This window comes from Calliphora vicina, chromosome 2, assembly GCF_958450345.1.
Source record: "Calliphora vicina chromosome 2, idCalVici1.1, whole genome shotgun sequence".
NCBI lineage: Eukaryota > Metazoa > Arthropoda > Insecta > Diptera > Calliphoridae > Calliphora > Calliphora vicina.
Window position 1 is genome coordinate 129,136,116 of NC_088781.1, and position 25,568 is coordinate 129,161,683.

At 28.5% G+C, this 25,568-nt stretch overlaps 1 protein-coding gene and 1 non-coding gene across 2 annotated transcripts in view; both read left to right on the forward strand.

Annotated features, from left to right (window-relative positions):
- Positions 1-25,568, forward strand: part of CenG1A (Centaurin-gamma-1A) — a 357,592-nt gene that overhangs the window by 35,872 nt on the left and 296,152 nt on the right. The window lies entirely within an intron of this gene.
- Positions 6,993-7,116, forward strand: TRNAL-CAA (transfer RNA leucine (anticodon CAA)). The gene is made up of 2 exons: positions 6,993-7,030; positions 7,072-7,116. It is a non-coding gene; the product is annotated as a tRNA-Leu (tRNA).

Here is a 25,568-nt window from a genome sequence, read left to right on the forward strand (position 1 = left end):
AGTTCAGTTCTAGTTCAGTTCTAGTTCAGTTCTAGTTCAGTTCTAGTTCAGTTCTAGTTCAGTTCTAGTTCAGTTCTAGTTCAGTTCTAGTTCAGTTCTAGTTCAGTTCTAGTTCAGTTCTAGTTCAGTTCTAGTTCTAGTTCAGTTCTAGTTCAGTTCTAGTTCAGTTCTAGTTCAGTTCTAGTTCAGTTCTAGTTCAGTTCTAGTTCAGTTCTAGTTCAGTTCTAGTTCAGTTCTAGTTCAGTTCTAGTTCAGTTCTAGTTCAGTTCTAGTTCAGTTCTAGTTCAGTTCTAGTTCAGTTCTAGTTCAGTTCTAGTTCAGTTCTAGTTCAGTTCTAGTTCAGTTCTAGTTCAGTTCTAGTTCAGTTCTAGTTCAGTTCTAGTTCAGTTCTAGTTCAGTTCTAGTTCAGTTCTAGTTCAGTTCTAGTTCAGTTCTAGTTCAGTTCTAGTTCAGTTCTAGTTCAGTTCTAGTTCAGTTCTAGTTCAGTTCTAGTTCAGTTCTAGTTCAGTTCTAGTTCAGTTCTAGTTCAGTTCTAGTTCAGTTCTAGTTCAGTTCTAGTTCAGTTCTAGTTCAGTTCTAGTTCAGTTCTAGTTCAGTTCTAGTTCAGTTCTAGTTCAGTTCTAGTTCAGTTCTAGTTCAGTTCTAGTTCAGTTCTAGTTCAGTTCTAGTTCAGTTCTAGTTCAGTTCTAGTTCAGTTCTAGTTCAGTTCTAGTTCAGTTCTAGTTCAGTTCTAGTTCAGTTCTAGTTCAGTTCTAGTTTTAGTTAGGTTCTATTTCAGGTTCTAGTTCAGCTTCTAGTTCAGGTTGTAGTTCAGGTTCTGGGTTTGGTTCAGGTTCTAGTTCAGTTCTGGTTCTAGTTCAGGTTCTAGTTCAGTTCAAGTTCAATTGTATCCATATAAAAAGAAGAAAACATGTAATTTTTCATTATAATTTTTATGCAACACATTTTATACTAATTAACCCTTTTCTCTTTCTAATTGCAGGTATGTTTGTCTTCTTTTTAAAATATTCAGATAAGTATTATTATTTATTCAAATCTCGGGACTCTTGTATCGAGAATTCTATGAAATATTGAATTTTTATTTCAATCTTAATGCCGAAGGGTAAACATGACAAACCCTGAACCCCCACCCATTAAACTTAGCAACATAAAATAGCTATAAAACAGTAAAGTACTAAAATAGAAATAACACATTGTAATACTTGATATATGGCTACAGCCAACATAAAACCAGGTTTAAGTTTTTATGGCTAAATAGGATATAGGAAGACATAAATAAAAACACATTGCAACTATGTATATTGCTCTAAATACAGTCAATAACAAAGACCAACCATTAAATCACCTTAATATGAAAAAAAAACAGACTGGGGAGAAATGTCATCAAAATTGGAGCGACACCTACCTTCCAGTTATGAATAAAACTACAAGTTACACATCACAGTAAATGTAAACTAAATCACTAAGCAAGATTATGCTTAGATGGTCATAAATTATACAATATTTGTAAGCAAGTTATTAAATTTTGGGTAACTGCTGCTGCTGCTGTTGGTAGCCAGCCAAGACCTACACTCCGTAGCAAGTTAATAAGTTTGTACAAGTGTGTTATTGGTCATAAAGAAAATATTGTAGTATACGGGTATAAAATCAAATTAAATACTTATTTAATACCGGTTTTTCTTTAGGTATATGTTTATTTTTTAAATATTTCCCATTTTCCATACAACTTTCGCTAATTGGTTGTTGTAAAACAAGCTGTTTGTAGTGTAAATTGGGTAAAGATTTGATTTTGGAAATACAAACATTCTTGAACAAACAAAATTTCAGTTGAAATACATTAAGAAATTTGAATATTTATACAAACTTTCCATAAAAAATATTTCATTAAATGATAATAATCTTCCAAACTCCTTCATCAAAAATAGAAGTTCCATTAGAAACTGTCATTGCTGCAGACACGATTCCTATGTCGAATCGAAGCTCTTCAGTGATCGTCTTAACCCCGTTAATGAAGTTCCATGATATAGTCACCGCAGCTTCTTTCTAATGAAACGAATCTAAGCGGAGCTACTTGAAGTTGTTGAAGTTTTATGCGATAATATTCTAAACATTGAAGAGGCGTTGTTAAGTTTAATGAAAGGTTGCAATTTGAAAGGTTAGTAATATCATAGACAAGGAATATCCATTCATGACAATTTTCAGCAACCCGGCTTCAGTAATCTTCTGAGCATTGCAGTGGTATTGATCTTACAACATTTGTTCGGAGCAGCAGGATTTACGAAGAGGGTAATGACATTAAGTTTCATGAGATTTACGCTTTACTTAGGCTGGTCGTAGTAACTGCTAGCGGCAAACTCTCTATAAGCTCCCAGATATACCAACACAAGTGCAAAATATCATAAGATCATAGACAAGGGATATCCATTCAAGGGAATTTCACTGACTTTGAATAATCTTTTAAGATTGCAGCGGCGTAGTTCATATGCAAGTAAAGGATCCATTCATTGCATCTCTTCGAAGCACCTGGACTTAAGAAGAAGGTAATGACATTAGAGAAGCTTGAGAGCTTGAACTTGAGTACAGAAGTTGTGGTTTAAGGTTTGGTCTCTCAAATACAACGAAGAATGATGATCCAGATGCGATTAAGAGGATATACATTCAAGGGAATTTCACTGACTTTGAATAATCTTTTGAAGATTGCAGCGGCGTAGTTCATATACAAGTAAAGGATCCATTCATTTCATCTCTTCGAAGCACCTGGACTTAAGAAGAAGGTAATGACATTAGAGAAGTTTGAGAGCTTGAACTTGAGTACAGAAGTTGTGGTTTAAGGTTTGGTCTCTCAAATACAACGAAGAATGATGATCCAGATGCGATTAAGAGGATATACATTCAAGGGAATTTCACTGACTTTGAATAATCTTTTGAAGATTGCAGCGGCGTAGTTCATATACAAGTAAAGGATCCATTCATTTCATCTCTTCGAAGCACCTGGACTTAAGAAGAAGGTAATGACATTAGAGAAGTTTGAGAGCTTGAACTTGAGTACAGAAGTTGTGGTTTAAGGTTTGGTTTCTCTAATACAACGAAGAATAATGATCCAGATGCGATTAAGATTGATTATAAATAATGTTCAATTCTAATTGAGTACCTAGCAAAGGAAACGAATTGTTGTTCGCACACTTCTCATCCTTCAAGTCATTCAGACACACCCCATACGAAAACTAAAGTTTATAATCTGTTTAATTGTTGCACGCTGTTGGATTCCAGTATCAGATCGCTATCAAACTCCTTTGAAATGAAATTATTCTGGCAGATTTTCGAAGGCTATCTCTTCTAAGGCATTTTGTTATAAGCAAAGTTCAACAAGGAATGAAATGTAAATTAAGAACTCTGTTCCTCATGAAGAACGAAGGAGATGAAATCTAATCCTAAGGAACTTAACACTGAATCCAGTACCCAGTGGAGTTGATGCGAAATGAAAGCTACACAGTCAAAGGATTTCGACATTATGAGCCAATGATGATGGTGAGAAACGTAATCACTTGAAATTGTTTTACAGCCTCCTTAATTATGTTATAATAGAATAAGCAGATTCGGGAATGAAGAGAAACGACAAGAATTTGTTTCCATTCCCAAGGAATTTGATACTCAATACAAAGCTTAAGGCACTGAAGATACATTTGTAACAATGCAAAGGAATAGATCGTCATTTAACAACAGTTGGAGGTTGAACTAAATCATTTGGGGTGGGGAAAAATTAAAATTTGTTCTACATTTTTCTTTTTATTCCTTTTTTTATATGAAAACTTTTCGGTTTTGGGGGGATTTCCTATTTCACCCCCTTCTGGATCCGCGCCTAAACTAAATATTACCTCAAAGTTGTTTGGAGTACAAATTCTGACATTTAACCATCCAACATGTGTCTTGTTTGGAAAACCTTTTATTTGCTCCGGAATTGATTCGTGAATGCAGCGTCATCGCAAGTACGAGTTCGTTCTCCTCTCATATGAAACATTGTATCGAATTCATTTCCCCGGACACGTCAGCCACATAACTGCAACGTTACTCTGACGGTGCGTTTTTTATACCTTAAAATCATCAATTATTTGAATTCTCCCTAATTCAGAGCAAACAGATGAACTGATTTTATTTTCAAGATTAATTATAGAGCAATATAGTTCCTAACTTGTCTCCTCAAGATCACACATTGTTGCTTACAAAGCCATTAACAACATTTAGGTTGTGATGTTCTGCTTCACGACGGCAAATACTTTGTTCTGAGATTTCCAAGACCTTAATATGCTTTTGAGGTTTCATGTCTATTGCAGGGTTTTCTCCATTAGCAGTTGAAACAACAGTTTAACATTTTTAAAATAGTGACGTTCTTCATCTCAAATTATGAGTCTCACACTTCCTGAATTTACACAGCCGTAATTGGCTGACGAGGTATTACGATCAATCTTATTTTGCAGGATCTTCTGCATTAGCAGTTGAAGCCTTTACATATATATAAGTCACATTATAAGGAGTCAACTTCCTTTCTTCGTACGGATTCGTTGCTAGTGAATGACTGACGATCAAAGTGAGGGATTACAACTTTTTTGGAGGAGTTGAGGAAACATATGGAGATTATCAGAAATATGGAGAATCTTTCCCTATTAGAATGTGGGTAATCACCCAAGAAATATAAAAATTCTTTTAGGCAATTTTGGAGTCTATTTATTCCCGACAACTATTGAAGGGGGGTTGAAGAAATATATGGAAAGTTTTAGAAGAATGGTGAATATTTCCCTATTATAATGTTGGTAATCACCCAAGAAATACCAAAATTTCTTTAGCAGTTTTGGAGTCTATTTGTTCCCTCAAAACAAAGCTTCATCCTTTTCGAGATTACGCGAGGTCCGAAGAGCTGGTGACAAAGAGTTGTGAGAAGAATTATGTGTAGCACATTCAATGGTCGTATAGGATCAACTTCTAGATATTCCTACAAGTAAATTGCCATGTGTAAAATGTACTTGCGTTTAGCTAAACATTTATTATCGCAAAAAACTTGCCACAATTTCCCTTTGAGGTTGCTTACAATGGTTTTCCTAAGACTTAACGTAAATTGAGGTTGTTATAAGTGCAGTTTCTTTTAGTTTAATTTGTTATTTTTTTCGGTTTTTCTACAGTTTTGTGTAGCCGTTTTACTGTTCTTGACAGCTTAACAGTTAATTTAGCTGTCATATGTGTGTTTTTTTTTTTTATTTCTTCCTGTGGGTCATATGATAATTTAATGTTATTTTTTTTGGTTTTTTCATTGTGGTTTGGGAAATATGATGGTTGGCTACATGTTGACTGCGTTGTATGTAACTGGTGGAGTATGTTTTGTATATGATAATGGCTGTAGTGTGTTGGTGGTGGCAAGTAATTTTTGCACTTGCGGTTAATGTTTCATTATCTTAATCTTGTGTGTTTCGTACGGTGTCTTGTGTGTAGGAAAACTCATAAAATTTGTTAGGTTTTAATGAGTGCGGCCGCCATAAATGAAACACAAACTTTCAGGGGTACTTAATATTCCTTGACTGACCCATTGCTGACGGGTCACGTTTCACTTATTACCCACCTAAAGACAGTTAATGTGTTAGCAGGAATTAGAAGGTGTGTGTGTTGGGAATTGTTAAATGAAAAGTTAAATGAGACTTTGGATTTCTAAGTATTAAGAATATCTTTATTATTTCTATGGCAGGGCCATCTTTCCATCTAGAACAGGGAAATTGAAATGGATTTGAGGTTAAGAGAGAACTAGGAGAGATGTATATAGCTTTGCTTCCTGGACTAGTAGCATCATACTTCTGGAGACAAATTATATTTGAGTTAAACAGGTTTGCTGTAGAGCAATGGTAGGCAGAAAGAGAACTTCGTAGCAGGATATTAATAACATGTTATGCACTTTCTCTTTCTTTTGTCATCTGACCAGCTACTCTGAAACTGAACTTCGATAAGATTCGTATTATTTACCGATTATGCTCGTCCCCTGGTGGCTATGAGTGCCGACCACTGCTACAGTATCATGGTAACCAATTTATGATTAAAACTGGAGCTCGCTATTACAACTAAAGCCATCTTCGTATGTGGTTCTAAAACTTCCAGTTCATGTTACTTAATTAAGTAATCTGAACTATTTCCTTGTTCATTATTTTATAAAAATGTCGCAATGAAAACATGATGCTTTTTTTGTCGTTATTTAAAGGACAACCGAACACCATGATAAATCACTTGTCATCATTGTCACGTCATCCTGAAAGCTCTCATATGAGGGATGTCATCGTTTGCAATCATTAACAAATATGACAACAGTTATCTCTCAAACCCCCCCTTAGCAGTAAAAATCATTATTATCTTGGTGATGATGTTCCCAAAAAACAAAAAAAAACACACATAACAATGATAATTATGATGACAAATGTTAATGATTTTGCGTAAAATAATAAACATGTCAGAAACTTTTTCACATTCTAGAAGTTCAGGAAACAAAAGCTGAAGGAGTGGGTGTAGTTTTGTTAAATATTTCTATAATTAAAGGAATTTGAGAAGTGGTGGGTGGATGGATGAATGAATGGATGTTTATTAAACATAAAAGTCTTTAGAGCAGAAATTATTTATATTTATAGTTGAGGAAATCTAGCAATTAATTTAATGTTGTAGTAAACAAAAATATTAAAACTTTTCGTATTTATAAAGGATTTGTAGTAATTGCACCATAAATAAAAGGAAATGTTTTCTATAAACAGCTTTGGCAACAACTTTCTATAATTTTACCATTGTTTTCTTTATTCAAATTTCTTTTACAGCTAAATTTGAATTAAATTTTCTTGATTTTTTTCAAGATTTTCTTGTCATTTATTTTTGTTTTATTTTTAGAAATAAATATTTTCTTTTAGATTACAAATCGTTTATTATAGTACTAGTGTTTCACTCGTTGCCACTCTGCCAGGTAACCGTTATATGTCAGGATGGCCGAGCGGTCTAAGGCGCCAGACTCAAGTGTTACAACTTGCTTTGTTTCAACAAAGTGTTTCTCGAGCGTTCTGGTCCTCTCTGAGGGCGTGGGTTCGAATCCCACTTCTGACAAGAATTTTTTTTATTTTTTTTTTTTAAATTACAAAATTACTTTTTTTAATAAAAAGAAAACAAAATTGATACAGAAATTTTTTAAAAATATTTGAATCACGTTGATAATAAATCTGATTAAAAACAAGTAAGAGAGCTATATTCGGCTGTGCCGAATCTTATATATCCTTCACCAAATTATACTTTAAAATATATTTTTTTAAATATTTTTAGGTAAACAAAATTTAAATTTTTTAAATTGTTTTTCAAATTTTTTTTTTTATGAAATTGTTATTTAATTTTTTTTAAAAAAAGTTTTTCCAAATTTTTTTAAATTTTCTTTTTTGGTAAAAAAATGTATGACAAAAAAAATTTTTTGATGAAAAAAAATCGGGTTAAAAAATATTTTTTCCGATTTTGACCCATTGTAGGTCTAACTTACTATAGCCTTATCTACATCGTTGCAATGGACTTTGAAATATCTATCATTAGGTATCCATATTGTCTATATTAATGACTTAATAATCCAGATATACAATTTAAGACAAATAGTTGAATTTTTTTCATCAACTGAATTTTAAGTGCGATAGAGCCAAAATAAAAGGACCTCTAAGGGTATACAATTTATTATTAATGTTTCTAGTTTCTCAAAAATGTTTTGAAAAATCCGTAAAACATATTTGAACAAAGATATGTGGAAATACGTTGACCCACCTCAGCGAACATCCGCTGTTAATAACATGATATGATGGAACTAAAAATACGAAATTTGGTCCGAATATTTTATAATAATAAAAATATAATGATATAAATGTGAGAAAATATGTTTATTTAAAAATAATTTTTTTTGGTCAAGTTGTAGAAAGATTTTATGTGTTCGTGGTGAACATGTATGAATTGACACAATCGAATAAAATACACTTATGTGTTAAAACAGTCCTCATGCATATTTGTGGAAATATTTGAAAAAATAATAGGCAATCACGTGGAATTTAGCAAACAATTTTTGTCTTAAATTCCTGGCCACCACTGTAGATCAAAAATAGGTCAAAATCGAGGTTGTCCCGGTTATTTGCTCATATCTCCGTTATTTATGGACCGATTTTGATTTTAAATAGCAAACTTCTCGAAAGCATGTCTGACAGAATTATTGAAGATTTGGATCCCGAAGATATCTGGGGTCTTCAGAAAATTGATTTCAACAGACAGACAGACGGACATGGCTTAATCGACTCCGCTATCTATAAGGATCCAGAATATATATACTTTATAGGGTCGGAAATGAAAAATGTAGAAATTACAAACGGAATGACAAACTTATATATACCCTTCTCACGAAAGTGAAGGGTATACAAATTAGCATGAAGATGTTTTGGGTAAAATGTTTTGATTAAAAAATTTGTTTGGGGAAACAATTTTGTGGATACAAATATTTAATATTTTTGCTGTAAATATTCAAATCAGATCAAACATTGACTGATATTCAACCATATTGTTTTAAAATAAGGAATGTTTAAAAATATGAATGAATAAAAATTATAAAAGTATAAAAGTATAAAAGTATAAAAGTATAAAAGTATAAAAGTATAAAAGTATAAAAGTATAAAAGTATAAAAGTATAAAAGTATAAAAGTATAAAAGCATAAAAGCATAAAAGTATAAAAAATTAAAATTATTAAAGTATAAAAGTATAAAAGTATAAAAATATAAAAGTATAAAAATATAAAAGTATAAAAAATTAAAATTATTAAAGTATAAAATTATAAAAGCATAAAAGTATAAAAAATTAAAATTATTAAAGTATAAAAGCATAAAAGTATAAAAGTATAAAAGTATAAAAGTATAAAAGTATAAAAGTATAAAAGTATAAAAGTATAAAAGTATAAAAGTATAAAAGTATAAAAGTATAAAAGTATAAAAGTATAAAAGTATAAAAGTATAAAAGTATAAAAGTATAAAAGTATAAAAGTATAAAAGTATAAAAGTATAAAAGTATAAAAGTATAAAAGTATAAAAGTATAAAAGTATAAAAGTATAAAAGTATAAAAGTATAAAAGTATAAAAGTATAAAAGTATAAAAGTATAAAAGTATAAAAGTATAAAAGTATAAAAGTATAAAAATATAAAAATATAAAAATATAAAAATATAAAAATATAAAAATATAAAAATATAAAAGTATAAAAATTATAAAAGCATAATAGTATAAAAGTATAAAAGCGTAAAAGTGTAAAAGTATAAAAGTATAAAAGTATAAAAGAATAAAAGTATAAAAGTATAAAAGTACAAAAGTATAAAAGTATAAAAGAATAAAAGTATAAAAGTATAAAAGTATAAAAATATAAAAATATAAAAGTATAAAAATTATAAAAGTATAAAATTATAAAAGTATAAAAGTATAAAAATATAAAAATATAAAAGTATAAAAATTATAAAAGTATAAAATTATAAAAGCATAATAGTATAAATGTATAAAAATATAAGAGTATAAAAAGTATAAAAATTATAAAAGCATAATAGTATAAAAGTATACAAATATAAAAGTATAAAATTATAAAAGTATAAAATTATAAACGTATAAAAGCGTAAAAGTATAAAAGAGTAAAAGTATAAAATTATAAAAGTATAAAATTATAAAAGTGTAAAAGCGTAAAAGTATAAAAATATAAAAGTATAAAAATATAAAAGTATAAAATTATAAAATTATTAAAGTATAAAATTATAAAAGCATAAAAGTATAAAAAATTAAAATTATTAAAGTATAAAAGTATAAAAGTATAAAAATATAAAAGTATAAAAAATTAAAATTATTAAAGTATAAAATTATAAAAGCATAAAAGTATAAAAAAATAAAATTATTAAAGTATAAAAGCATAAAAGTATAAAAGTATAAAAGTATAAAAGTATAAAAGTATAAAAGTATAAAAGTATAAAAGTATAAAAGTATAAAAGTATAAAAGTATAAAAGTATAAAAGTATAAAAGTATAAAAGTATAAAAGTATAAAAGTATAAAAGTATAAAAGTATAAAAGTATAAAAGTATAAAAGTATAAAAGTATAAAAGTATAAAAGTATAAAAGTATAAAAGTATAAAAGTATAAAAGTATAAAAGTATAAAAATATAAAAATATAAAAATATAAAAATATAAAAATATAAAAATATAAAAATATAAAAATATAAAAATATAAAAATATAAAATTATAAAATTATTAAAGTATAAAATTATAAAAGCATAAAAGTATAAAAAATTAAAATTATTAAAGTATAAAAGTATAAAAGTATAAAAATATAAAAGTATAAAAAATTAAAATTATTAAAGTATAAAATTATAAAAGCATAAAAGTATAAAAAAATAAAATTATTAAAGTATAAAAGCATAAAAGTATAAAAGTATAAAAGTATAAAAGTATAAAAGTATAAAAGTATAAAAGTATAAAAGTATAAAAGTATAAAAGTATAAAAGTATAAAAGTATAAAAGTATAAAAGTATAAAAGTATAAAAGTATAAAAGTATAAAAGTATAAAAGTATAAAAGTATAAAAGTATAAAAGTATAAAAGTATAAAAGTATAAAAGTATAAAAGTATAAAAGTATAAAAGTATAAAAGTATAAAAGTATAAAAGTATAAAAGTATAAAAGTATAAAAGTATAAAAGTATAAAAGTATAAAAGTATAAAAGTATAAAAGTATAAAAGTATAAAAGTATAAAAGTATAAAAGTATAAAAGTATAAAAGTATAAAAGTATAAAAGTATAAAAGTATAAAAGTATAAAAGTATAAAAGTATAAAAGTATAAAAGTATAAAAATATAAAAATATAAAAATATAAAAATATAAAAATATAAAAATATAAAAATGTAAAAATATAAAAGTATAAAAATTATAAAAGTATAAAATTATAAAAGCATAATAGTATAAAAGTATAAAAGCGTAAAAGTGTAAAAGTATAAAAGTATAAAAGTATAAAAGAATAAAAGTATAAAAGTAAAAATATAAAAGTATAAAAATTATAAAAGTATAAAATTATAAAAGCATAATAGTATAAATGTATAAAAGTATAAAAATATAAGAGTATAAAAAGTATAAAAGCATAATAGTATAAAAGTATACAAATATAAAAGTATAAAATTATAAAAGTATAAAATTATAAACGTATAAAAGCGTAAAAGTATAAAAGAGTAAAAGTATAAAATTATAAAATTATAAAAGTATAAAAGCGTAAAAGTGTAAAAGTGTAAAAATATAAGAGTATAAAAATTATAAAAGTATAAAATTATAAAAGCATAATAGTATAAAAGTACAAAAGTATAAAAATATAAAAGTATAAAATTATAAAAGTATAAAAGAGTAAAAGTATAAAAGAGTAAAAGTATAAAATTATAAAAGCGTAAAAGTATAAAAGCGTAAAATTATAAAAGTATAATAGTATAAAAGTAATAAAAGTATAAAGAGTATAAAAGTATGAAAGTATAGAAGTACATGAGTATAAAAGTATAGGCTGTATGACCTAAAAATACGAGATTTACAATAGATGGAGTATCATTTGAACACGGATTTTGACACGGAAGACGAAGATCACCCAGACCAGCCAAAAAAGTTTGAAGACCAATTACTCCATGAAGATTGTTGTAAAACTCAACAAGAGCTTGCAAAAGCATTGGGAGCTACTCAAGCAGCAATTTCAAAACGTTTGCGAGCAGCAGGATTCATCCAAAACAGGAATTGGGGTACCATACGAATTCAACGCTACAAAAAAAAATCATTTTTGCACCGAATCATTATTTGCAATGAAAAATGGATCCATTACGATAATCCGAAGCGTCACCAAAGACAAATATCCATGGCGCTAAGGTAATTCTTTGTATTTGGTGACCAGACCATCATAGTGAACCTAAACCGAACGCAACTGATTCATTTGAAGCAAGCATTGGCCGAAAAACGCCCAGAATATGCGGCCAGAAACCGTAATACTCCATCATGGCAACGCTCAGCCACATGTTGCAATACCGGTTAAAAAGTATTTAGACTGAAGTGTTTGGAAAGTTTTGCCTCAGCCGCTTTATAGTCCAGACCTTGCCCCGTCCGACTACTATTTGTTTCGATCGATGCAGAACGCTCTCTCTGGCATACGCTTCACTTTGTAACAGAGTATCCGATAATAGCTTGATTCGTTCTTGGCCTCAAAAGTTGAGCAGTGCGGAATCCGGAAAGATGGGAAAAGTTCATAGCTAACAATGGCCAATACTTGGAATAAATTTATATTGTACAAATGTTTCACAATAAAAAGTGTTTAGATATTCGAATTCTCTACATATTGGCTCAAAAGACCAGTTTCATCATCCACCATTTAAAAGTTATAGACCATTTTTGTGTATCTGCTTAAAGTATTAAGGCTAATAAAACTTATTTATACAACCTTTCAGAGCCACCCTTAATATTTTTCTAGTTGAAACACAGCAGACAAATTGTGCTCAAAAAAATTCTAATTTAAAATTTAAGAAAATCCCATAAATTTAACACAAAATCACCACCTACATTTCACTAACAAAATATTTATGTAGCTCTGCTCGCTCGCTCTCTCTGTGTCTATTTCGAACTGCATGAATGAAAATTCTATATCTCCCCTGAATTTAAGAGGTGTGTATTTCCTGTGATATTTTTATTGCTTTTTGCCTCAGCTATCTGTAGAAATTTATTGCTTAAACTCTTTACTAATGACAATTATTGTTTCGACATGTTTCGAATATTTTATGAATTTTGTATTTTTTTTTTGTTATTTTACTAAAGACTTCAAAACAACAAGTGTTTAGACACATTTTTTTTGTATCTTTCCGATACAATTTTCCAAGCAATGTTTTGCTATTTTGTTGAGTATCTGGTGTTTAGATAGAGATATATAAAAGTATTTAATAAAATTGTTAATTTGATTAACAGATGTTTGTTTAGTTCAGCAGCAGTCAATACTTTAGGTCGTCATCGACATGTTTTGTTCAGGAATAAACATGTATTTGTTTGGCTGAAATGTATCTGTACGTGATTGTAAGTATTTTGGGAGTATTGAGGTTTTCGGGGTGGAGGGAATTTAAAGAATATTTTCAAAATTCTTATTGTTTATTAGAGCTGAACTAATGTTGATGATGACAACTTTTGTTCTAATTAGTTGTAATAAACAAAATTGTAAATATAGAGCAACATCATCATGATTATCAACCTCATGGTAACTTATAATTAAATCGTATAAGAGCAATAACATAATCTGGTCATGGTTTAGTGAATTTTGTAGTTGTTAAATAATTAAATGAAAGAGAAATATTTGTACAATAATTTCACGATTTAACCAGCTTAATTAAACTGTAATACCAAATTGTACAAACTCCTTAAACTTCAGGTTCATTCAACCTTTTGATATCCTTTCAAAACTCCCCCTTTTGCTTTGCCTGAATATTAAATTATTTTCAAATATTTAACAAAAATTACCTTCATAGTTTTCTCTATAACTTTATTATTGATTTACCTTAAGCTTTTCATTATTGTTCATTGCTACACCACCAACCAGTACTCGTTAAATACTTGAATACTTTTTAATTAAAATTTCTCACAATTTGTTCGCCCAAGTTGTTGTTGAATTCCTGCACGGTACGATTTTAGCTTAACACTTATAAAATCATTTTACAAATTAACTTGATCTTTGGGTTACAATTTACAAGACAATTAAAGCTAAAACACCAGCAAAAAAACGCACTCTATTGTTTTGAATAGCAGCAGCAACAACCTAACAAGTACTTGATATAAATTCCATTAAACTGCCAGACGTAACAATCATTAGAAGGAATGTAAGGGAAGCAAAAATAAACACAAAATTTACAAATTACTTTTTCGCAAAACTTAAATCAATTTGAAAAACTCAAGTATGAAATAGAGAAAAAGGGTTCTGTGCTGTTTTTAAACAGACTCAATCTGATTTCCCTTTTAAGTAACTAAAGGGTCTTTCGTTAAGCGCTTTCTATCTTGAAATTTAAATAAAACAAAAGCCCTAACGATGCCAATAAATATGGAATAGAACTGAACTAGAACTCAACTAGGACTGAACTAGAACTGAACTAGAACTGAACTAGAACTGAACTAGAACTGAACTAGAACTGAACTAGAACTGAACTAGAACTGAACTAGAACTGAACTAGAACTGAACTAGAACTGAACTAGAACTGAACTAGAACTGAACTAGAACTGAACTAGAACTGAACTAGAACTGAACTAGAACTGAACTAGAACTGAACTAGAACTGAACTAGAACTGAACTAGAACTGAACTAGAACTGAACTAGAACTGAACTAGAACTGAACTAGAACTGAACTAGAACTGAACTAGAACTGAACTAGAACTGAACTAGAACTGAACTAGAACTGAACTAGAACTGAACTAGAACTGAACTAGAACTGAACTAGAACTGAACTAGAACTGAACTAGAACTGAACTAGAACTGAACTAGAACTGAACTAGAACTGAACTAGAACTGAACTAGAACTGAACTAGAACTGAACTAGAACTGAACTAGAACTGAACTAGAACTGAACTAGAACTGAACTAGAACTAGAACTGAACTAGAACTGAACTAGAACTGAACTAGAACTGAACTAGAACTGAACTAGAACTGAACTAGAACTGAACTAGAACTGAACTAGAACTGAACTAGAACTGAACTAGAACTGAACTAGAACTGAACTAGAACTGAACTAGAACTGAACTAGAACTGAACTAGAACTGAACTAGAACTGAACTAGAACTGAACTAGAACTGAACTAGAACTGAACTAGAACTGAACTAGAACTGAACTAGAACTGAACTAGAACTGAACTAGAACTGAACTAGAACTGAACTAGAACTGAACTAGAACTGAACTAGAACTGAACTAGAACTGAACTAGAACTGAACTAGAACTGAACTAGAACTGAACTAGAACTGAACTAGAACTGAACTAGAACTGAACTAGAACTGAACTAGAACTGAACTAGAACTGAACTAGAACTGAACTAGAACTGAACTAGAACTGAACTAGAACTGAACTAGAACTGAACTAGAACTGAACTAGAACTGAACTAGAACTGAACTAGAACTGAACTAGAACTGAACTAGAACTGAACTAGAACTGAACTAGAACTGAACTAGAACTGAACTAGAACTGAACTGAACTGAACTAGAATTGAACTTCAACTATAACTGACTCATTCATCCAGACTCATTCATCCAGAAATGGGCATCACCGTAAAATGGGCGAAGCCTGCGGCACATTGTCCAAACATAACGCCCATTTTGATAGAATAATTTCATCTTTAGCATGTGTTGTTGAACGCCATAGCCGTCCATGATGATTTAGAAAAACAAACTGAACAAATGACAGCCATTTCCAAAGATGTAGCTTCAACAATATGGCCTCTATCATCTTTCAAAGGTAGTCCCTATTGGAACACCCTTTAGTTATAAAAAAAAGTTAAGGGTAAAACAATTTTAAAGACCTTTATAACGCAAAACTAATGTTATTGTTTAGTTTAATTTTGTTTTAGCAAAATTCTTAAAATATTTACTGTCTTTTACTTGAAAAAGTGAACAAAATGTTGCCCCTTGTTTTTACAACCGGAAAACCATTAAAACCACTTAAGAATAAAACATTTTCTCGTCTTTTCCTTAAAGTATGAGACAAAACTTTCAAATTTTAAGTAAAAACTTCGTTTAGAAAAACTCCTTGCTGGCATATAAGGGAAATAGATTTTTTTTTAATTTTTTGTCTCAACATGTTTTAGCATGTTGTAACATGTTTTTAATTTTGTTTTCTTTAGTTGTTTTTCTGTTATATTTAGTACTTAAGAAGATTTTGTTGGAGACAAAATTATTTGAAAAAAAAACATTGTTAAAACAACATGTGCTTAGAAATAGAAAAATAAAGCTGTTTAAAATGTAAAACTGATGAGCATTTTAATGACATGTCAGCTGGTAGGAAAAAATGAATTAAAAAAAAAACAATATTAAACATTAAAAGTTGATTGAAGTATAAAACATAAGGTATAGAGTCCAACTGAAACCGGTGTTTTTTTTGGCATTTTATACCTAACCTAAAATACGAAAAAAAATCCGAAATTTGGCCAAATTTTTTCCTAACTAAAGATCAAATGACTTTGAAAATTATTAAGAATTTGTGTTCTTCAATCTGTCCATCTGATGGCTGATTGTCCACGTAAACGTTGTGGTCAAAACTACAGGTCGCCCGCCTCATAGTCCAGACCTTGCCCTTTATAATTCTTTATACTTTTATACTTTTATACTTTTATACTTTTATACTTTTATACTTTTATACTTTTATACTTTTATACTTTTATACTTTTATACTTTTATTCTTTTATACTTTTATACTTTTATACTTTTATGCTTTTATACTTTTATACGTTTATACTTTTATACAATTATACTTTTATACTTTTATACTTTTATACTTTTATACTTTTATACTTTTATTCTTTTATACTTTTATACTTTTATACTTTTATACTTTTATACTTTTATTCTTTTATACTTTTATACTTTTATACTTTTATGCTTTTATACTTTTATACGTTTATACTTTTATACAATTATACTTTTATACTTTTATACTTTTATACTTTTATACGTTTATACTTTTATACTTTTATACGATTATACTTTTATACTTTTATACTTTTATACTTTTATACTTTTATACGATTATACTTTTATACTTTTATAATTTTATACTTTTATACTTTTATACTTTTATACTTTTATACTTTTATACTTTTATTCTTTTATATTTTTATACTTTTATACTTTTATTCTTTTATACTTTTATACTTTTATACTTTTATACTTTTATACTTTTATACTTTTATACTTTTAACTTTTATACTTTTATAATTTTATACTTTTATACTTTTATACTTTTATACTTTTATACTTTTATACTTTTATACTTTTATACTTTTATACTTTTATACTTTTATACTTTTATACTTTTATACTTTTATACTTTTATACTTTTATACTTTTATACTTTTATACTTTTATACTTCTATACTTTTGTGCTTTAATATTAGTAGACAAATGTCAGCATGATAAATCAAATAAGTCAAAATAGTTTTGAACCTGTTCACATTTATCTAAAGCGGAATGATGACTGAACTTCTAATACTTTCGTCCAAATATATGAGAAATTTCAAGTTTTCTTATGGAGCAGAAGTCTGAAGGAACCAGAAATTTCTAAAAATACTAATTTGACAAAGGTTTAACTTATCTCAATATTAAATCTCATAAAATATGTTCCAAATTTGCATACTGTGACAGGCAATAAGCCGAAATATAAATTGTTTTATCGCCAAATAGTAATCGCTGTAAAACTAAAGATTTGTTTTACAAAACTGAAATTTCTTTAAATCCAAATAAATCACCAAAATAAAACTGTAAAAGTACAATATGTTTATTAATCTAACAAAACTCATTAATCATTTCACATACTCTTGATAAAAATCTTAGAATTAATACAGTAAAAAAAACAGTGAAATCTCTAGCATTTGGCAACTTAAGTTAAATTATACAAAATATGATTCTTTATTAAAATATTGACATTAGGTGTTATGTCCTTTATTAAAAGATTTCACTGTTTTTCGTTTGACGATTTTTTTTTTGCCACATTAATATGAAGTAAAACAAAATTTTTGGGGGCATTAATGCTCTGGTCATTTTGTATGTTGAACACTGACATGTTACAGACAGCTGGACAGACAAAACTTCAGACAGCAAGATAGATAGTCAGCAATACAAAACACAGTGAGTGACAAACATCAGACACCAAAGCAACGGAGGTGGTGTAAAACATTGACAGAAATGTTACAGTGACACGTGACTTATATCAGTGTTTATGTAAAGAATTGAATAGTGTGACCAATGTGTAAATGTGAACATTCTCCTAATGATATAAATGAATGTGAGCAGAAATATTTAATACTTTTGTGACCCTTAATCATTCGCAGTCACATACTTATTCCATTGTCAATGACCTTTAGGTATTTTGTAGTTAATTAATCATTTATTTATTATAGGGAGAATGAGAATGAGAGAAAATGATTGGCATATTTAAATATTTAACATAATTGGAATATTTTTAGAAGCTAGTGTTACAATGTTTGTTAATTGTTTGGGGAAAACCTTCACCATGATGGCAAGTTTCTATATAAGTTTGTAATTTCAACATTTTTCATTTGCGAAACCCATAAAATATATATATTCTGGATTGTTATAGATGGCGGAGTCGATATAGCCATGTGCCCATGTATATATGTATGTTGAAATCAGCATTCAGTAGCTCCCAAATAACTTGCATACTTGATTTATACATCAATTTATCCGCTATAGTCCCGGTTCGGTTAATATTTAAAATCGAGAAAATCGGCCCACAAATGGCTGAGATATAAGCAAAAAACAACGACTACCTCGATGACCAATTTTTGGTCTATATCTGGATTACTAAGTCAATAATATAGACAATATGGATGTCTAATGATAGATATTTTAAAGACCTTTCCAACGAAGTATATAATGCCATAGCAATTTGGACCTGCAATGGGTCAAAATCGGGAAAAATAATTTTTAACCCGAAATTTTTTTTCATCAAAAAAATTTTTTTTTAAGATAAAATTTTCTTTAACTTAAACATTGTTATGAGAAATTCATTAGTATTGACTTTAGAGTGTTTTACACAAACAGGCAGAGGAACTAGTTTAAATCAAATTAGAATTTCATAAGTATCTTAGATGAATATTCTCAAACTGAATGAAACTAAAGTAAAGGGGGTTGTCAAACCTCAATGACAACCCCTTTGTGAAGGTCTCCAAATATCTTCCTCATTCCTACTACCCTCAACATGCCTTAAAATTTTTATATTTAAAAAAATATTAAAAAAGAATTTAACACCAATTTATTGTCTAGATAAATCCCATTCAAATCACTGCCTCTGTTACCATCTGCAAATAAGTTAAATACATTTGCAATATACGTAATCAACCACTAACTGGCTGGTTTAAAACATGACTCAACAAATAATACTTGTTACAAGGACATCATCACACTACAAAATAAAGGCCATGAAAATCTCATATAGAAAACAAAAAGATAAAACAAAAATTCTGCTGCAAACAAACCAGGTCTGATCAAAATGGAGACATTATTGTATAAACAGGACATGTAAATCCCAGTTAAACTGTTTTATTTTGAACACGTCACAAACACCCACCCCTCCACCAAAAACAAAAGACACCCTGCCCACTGATGGCAGCATGCTTTTCACTGAAATAAAACAGAATCTTAATCTAAAAGGGTGGCTGGCTTAATACTTTGCGTTGTGCTGCCAAAAATAAAAAATATAGTCCTTTTTTAAATGTTCTCTTTTCCCGTTTGTCCTTTTTGGAGTTGTGTAATATTTATTTTTATAGCCGGTTTTTTTTTGGAAAAATAAAACTTTTGCTTCTTTTGGCTTTAGGTAAATTGCTGAAAAAATATTGTGTATTTTATTACAGAATAACCATCTGTGAATGCTCTCCTTTTTTTTGTTTTTGGCAAAAGTTTTCACAAAGACTTGGTGCCAGGTTTTTTTAAAAAAAAAAATATTTCTACAGATTTTACACTGTCATATTTCACTAGTGCTGTTTTGTTTTTCCATATTTTCCCTTGTATTTTTCTTTATTTGAAACAAAAACTTTGTTTTTTTTATTATTGTAAATTTTCACGACCAGACATTGTTGATTTTTAATTTTATGATATCATCATCAAATACTCATGCTATTGGATTTTCAAAAAATTTAAACCAGCAGCAGGTAGTTTAGATAGTAAGTTAGGAAAGAAATGGTTAAGATAAAGAATTGGTGTACTCTTAAAACTGTTTTAAATATTTGCTTTAATTTCATTACAACTGGTCAGATTTCAAAGGATTTTCAATAGAACTGAAAAATGGCAAAAGCGAAAAGTGTAAAATTCGTTCATTCAATAATCACAGGCGATCAGACAACCTCCGATTTCCTCTCGCATTTATGGCGTTTTTTTACTGGCAATAAATTTATTGAGATATATCATGGAAGAGGGCAGAAAATTAGCAATATTATTTTGTCAAAAAAAGGGCAACTGCAGGTCCAAATCACCAAAGTATAAAAAGACTCACTAGTCCAGACCGTGCCCAGTCCAAATACTATTTATTTTGATCGATGCAGAACGCTCTTATCTACACAAATACGCTTCTCTTTGTTGGCCTTAAAAGATGAGCAAGATGACCAGTTATTTTGCCTTGGAATCCCTATGTTGCCAGAAAAATGGGAAAAGGTCATACCTAACAATGGTTAATACTTTGAAGAATTTTTTTTGTATAAATGTTTCAAAATAAAAGCTAAACATTTTTAAAAATTCCTCATTTTTAAGTATAACTTTTATACTTTTATACTTTTAAACTTTTATACTTTTATAATTTAATAATTTTATTCGTTAATACTTTTATTCTCTTATACTTTCATACTTTAATAACACAGTACAACACATGATTTTGGGACTCAATTCTGACAATTGCACGTGAAAGTAGCCCCAAAAATAAGAACTTCTGCATCATTAGTTTTGTCAAGTTGGCTGCCGTAAAAATTTAATGGCCATACGAATTTATTTCGTCAAGGTGGATTTTTATCACTTTTTCTATATTTTAGCACGGTTATATCTCGTATACCGTACGGAGTATCTCTTTTGTGGCTGAAGGAAAGTTGTAGATATTGAATAGTAGAAAAAAAGTACGGAACATACCTACCCGAAAAAAGTGCATCCAGTGCCTTAAAAATCGCAAAAATGCTCATTTTTTAATTTTTTTTTTACCAATTTTTCACCTTTTTTGATCAATAACTGGATTACAAATCCAATTATGGACCGATCACCATGAAATTAGGTCGTGTGATTTGTTTCTATATGAAAGTTATTTATCATGAATTTTGTATGTATACCATAATTTTTAACAGATTTATGCACTTTAAAGTGATTTTCGGAAGCGTGTCTTATATGAGAGCTATGACTAATTATGGACCGATCATAAAAAAATATGGTATATATAAATTGTTCGGCCCTAGGAAGAAGCCTGTTGAAATTGGCTGAAATCGGTTCATTATTTCACCTAGCCTCCATACAAATGTCCTCCCGAAATTGGACTTTATCGGTCATAAATGTTTAATTTATATATGTATCTACACAAATTTCGCTCCAAATAAGTTTTGTATATACAAAATTCATGTCAAAAAATTTTATTATGATCGGTCCATAATTATTCATAGCTCCCATATAAGTCCCGCTTACGGAAATCACTTTAAAGTGCATAAATCTGTTAAAAATGATGGTATACATACAAAATTCATGATAAATAACTTTCATATAGAAACAAATCACACGACCTAATTTCATGGTGATCGGTCCATAATTGGATTTGTAATCCAGTTATTGAGCAAAAAAGGTGAAAAATTGGTAATTTTTTTAAAAAAAATGGGCATTTTTGCGGTTTTAAGGCACTGGATGCATCTTTTTCGGGTAGGTATGTTCCGTACTTTTTTTCTACTATTCAATATCTACAACTTTCCTTCAGCCACAAAAGAGATATTTCGTACGGTATACGAGATATAACCTTGCTAAAATATAGAAAAAGTGATAAAAATCCACCTTGAGGAAAACAAATTCGTATGGTCATTAAATTATTACGGCAGCCAACTTGACAAAACTAATGATGCAGAAGTTCTTATTTTTGGAGCTACTTTCACGTGCAATTGTCAGAATTGAGTCCCAAAGCAATGAACTGAAAAATGTTGTACTGTGTAATTTAATACTTTTAACTTTTATACTTTTATATTTTTTTATACTTTTATACGTTTATACTTTTATACTTTTATACTTTTGTACTTTTATACTTTTATACTTTTATACTTTTATACTTTTATACTTTTATACTTTTATACTTTTATACTTTTATACTTTTATACTTTTATACTTTTATACTTTTATACTTTTATACTTTTATACTTTTATACTTTTATACTTTTATACTTTTATACTTTTATACTTTTATACTTTTATACTTTTATACTTTTATGCTTTTATACTTTTATACTTTTATGCTTTTATACTTTTATACTTTTATACTTTTATGCTTTTATACTTTTATGCTTTTATACTTTTATGCTTTTATACTTTTATACTTTTATACTTTTATACTTTTATGCTTTTATACTTTTATACTTTAATAATTTTATACTTTTATGCTTTTATACTTCAGTAATTTTATACTTTTATGCTTTTATACTTTTATACTTTTATACTTTTATACTTTTATACTTTTATACTTTTATACTTTTATACTTTTATACTTTTATACTTTTATACTTTTATACTTTTATACTTTTATACTTTTATACTTTTATACTTTTATACTTTTATACTTTTATACTTTTATACTTTTATACTTTTATACTTTTATACTTTTATACTTTTATGCTTTTATACTTTTATACTTTTATACTTTTATGCTTTTATACTTTTATGCTTTTATACTTTTATGCTTTTATACTTTTATACTTTTATACTTTTATGCTTTTATACTTTTATACTTTAATAATTTTATACTTTTATGCTTTTATACTTCAGTAATTTTATACTTTTATGCTTTTATACTTTTATACTTTTATACTTTTATACTTTTATACTTTTATACTTTTATACTTTTATACTTTTATACTTTTATACTTTTATACTTTTATACTTTTTATACTTTTTATACTTTTATACTTTAATAATTTTATACTTTCATGCTTTTATACTTCAATAATTTTATACTTTTATGCTTTTATACTTTTATACTTTTATATTGGGTGTATGACTTAAAAATGCTGTATAAAACATTATAAAACTATACAAAACTATATAAACAAGTTTAAAACATTAGAAATATTGTTAAATTAAATTTTAAATTTATTTGAAACTGTGTATGTTTCAGTTTTTGCAATTATTTATTGCTTGGTTAAAATTTATGTTAATTTTAATAAAAAACCACAAAACCCAAGCTGTCTTTTTTTTATGATGATTTTTTACAAAACATATTTATTTTCAAACCATTAATCATCTGCCATAATCATAAAAATTTTGCAATACATACAATGTATATATTTCATTTACATGTACATATGACTCAAATTGTTAGTTTTTTTTTTGTTTTTGCGCTCGCAAAACCAAAATAATAACCATAATTTATAAAAAATGGCTTTTTCAAAAAAAAACAATTGCCCAAAAATAGAAAAGAAAGCAAATAAAAAAGCAACTCCACAAATGTGACACTTAACAAATTTTATGGCCTGTCTTGGATTGTGAAAATAAAATTAAAAAAAAAAACTGTCATAGAGAAATAACCAACAAAACACAGACGTATTCAATATACATCTGTATATTATTCTTACTTTCTAAAAAAAATAAAATTGAGATTTTATTGACTAGACTTTAGTAGAATCCTATTACAAAGACTTGGTGATCAACCTTAACCCACGTTTTTAATAAGAGCACATTTTTTACAAATATTCAGATATTTGTTTTAACTGTCAATGTCAACCAAATGACACCATTTGTGCCTGTTGTGCTACAAACAAAGGTTAAATATTCTCTTCACTCTTTAATTTTGCTTTCAATGATGTTAAAAACACACTGAGACTAGTGTCATATGTCAAATGCTTCAAATCATAATAAGAAGAAATCTGTGAAAAAATATAAAATATTTGGGATACTCAAGAATTGTCTTAAAGGTTAAAGTTTCAATTGTTGTTCAAAGGAAAGATAAAATATTTGGATGATTTTAAAATAAATGTTTTTATTTTAAAAAAGAGGTTCGATTATAATATAAAACATGATTCCCGGGTTCATTTAATGACTGTCTGTGATTATCCCTAATTTTCAGTCTGTTAAAAACCTATAAACACATGTTGTATACAAAACAATGTAAAAAATAATCTTTTGATTTTGTGTTCATATTTTCTTATATATTACAACATATTTGCAATATTTTCTGAACTCTTACTTCACTTTATTTCGCTTCCTCTCTCTCTTTTTAAACACTTTTTTATAGCCTTCATCATAAAAGTTAAGGGTATAAAAGTTTATCATTCCGTTTGTAATTTCTTTAACAATAATTTGTGAAATAAAAAAATAAACGAAATTTAAAGTAAATGCTGGCGGCGACAACACATTTTTCTGTAGAAAATGCATGTTATCGACGGCGACAAAATAAATTTCTATAGAAAATACAAGTAAAAACCGGTGACAAAACATTTTCTTAAGAAAATTAAAGTAATTGCCGGCGACAACAAAATTTTCTATAGAAAATTCGTGTTCATGGGTTGACAGCCCTTGACCAAAGATTTTCGGGATATTCCTGAACGTAGAACCGGCTGTCGAAAGCGTTGCTGGCGGAACAGATTGACGAATCCAACTTCAGCATACTAAATGATGATGCCCCCACACGGATTATGGGTAATTGCCATAGTGTCCCCACACGGTGTGGAGGTAATCATCTATTCGGACGACTGCACTATCTTGGCAACAGGTCACAACGTTGCTCAAAACCCCGTAGAGTTAAACAAGGAGTCCCTCAATGCGGAGTCCTCTTGCCGCACCCGAAAATCTTGGCTGTCACTTTTGATAACCTTTTAACCTCCTCAGCACACTCCGCTGCAATCACGCATAAACTACGAAATAGGAACAAGGCACTAGCCGGCAGCACTTGGGGTATGGAAAAAGAAACCTTGCTAGCTACCTACTAGCTAGCAGTGGTCAACAATGCTGCTCCAGTGTGGTCGCCTTCGTTGAGTGATACTCAGTGGAGAATCTGACAAAAAGCAGCCTTAAGGACCATCACAGGCTGTCTTTAATTTACCTCCGGACACCTTCTTCACGAGGAAACTAAGGTTCTACCGGTCATGGACCATAACGCCATGTTGACGCAACAGTTCCTTCTGGGATGTCACCGGAACTCCAAACTTGGACATCACACAGTTACTGTCTCCCCGAGTCATGTCAGACAGCACCTACGTAAATACGAGGAGAGCATACAGAGGTATGTGCAGGGCTATGAGTTTTTTCCCTAAAATAATAAAGTTCGAATTCGAAGGTGAAGGGTAAAGAAAATTCGCTACTGTCTAATAAAACGCTCTTACTTCATATTTTCTTTATTGTATTCAATTCTTCTTCATGGTTAGTCAAGTGTGCCATTATTATTGTATAAAAATAAAAATTATTATGTGTTTTTTGATTATTTTTGTATGTTATTGTTGTTACTGACATGTTTTGACTGTATTTAATTTATGGCATCACATTAAATTATCACAAAAAAGAAATAAACTTCAAGAGGAGGACAGTTAAAGTA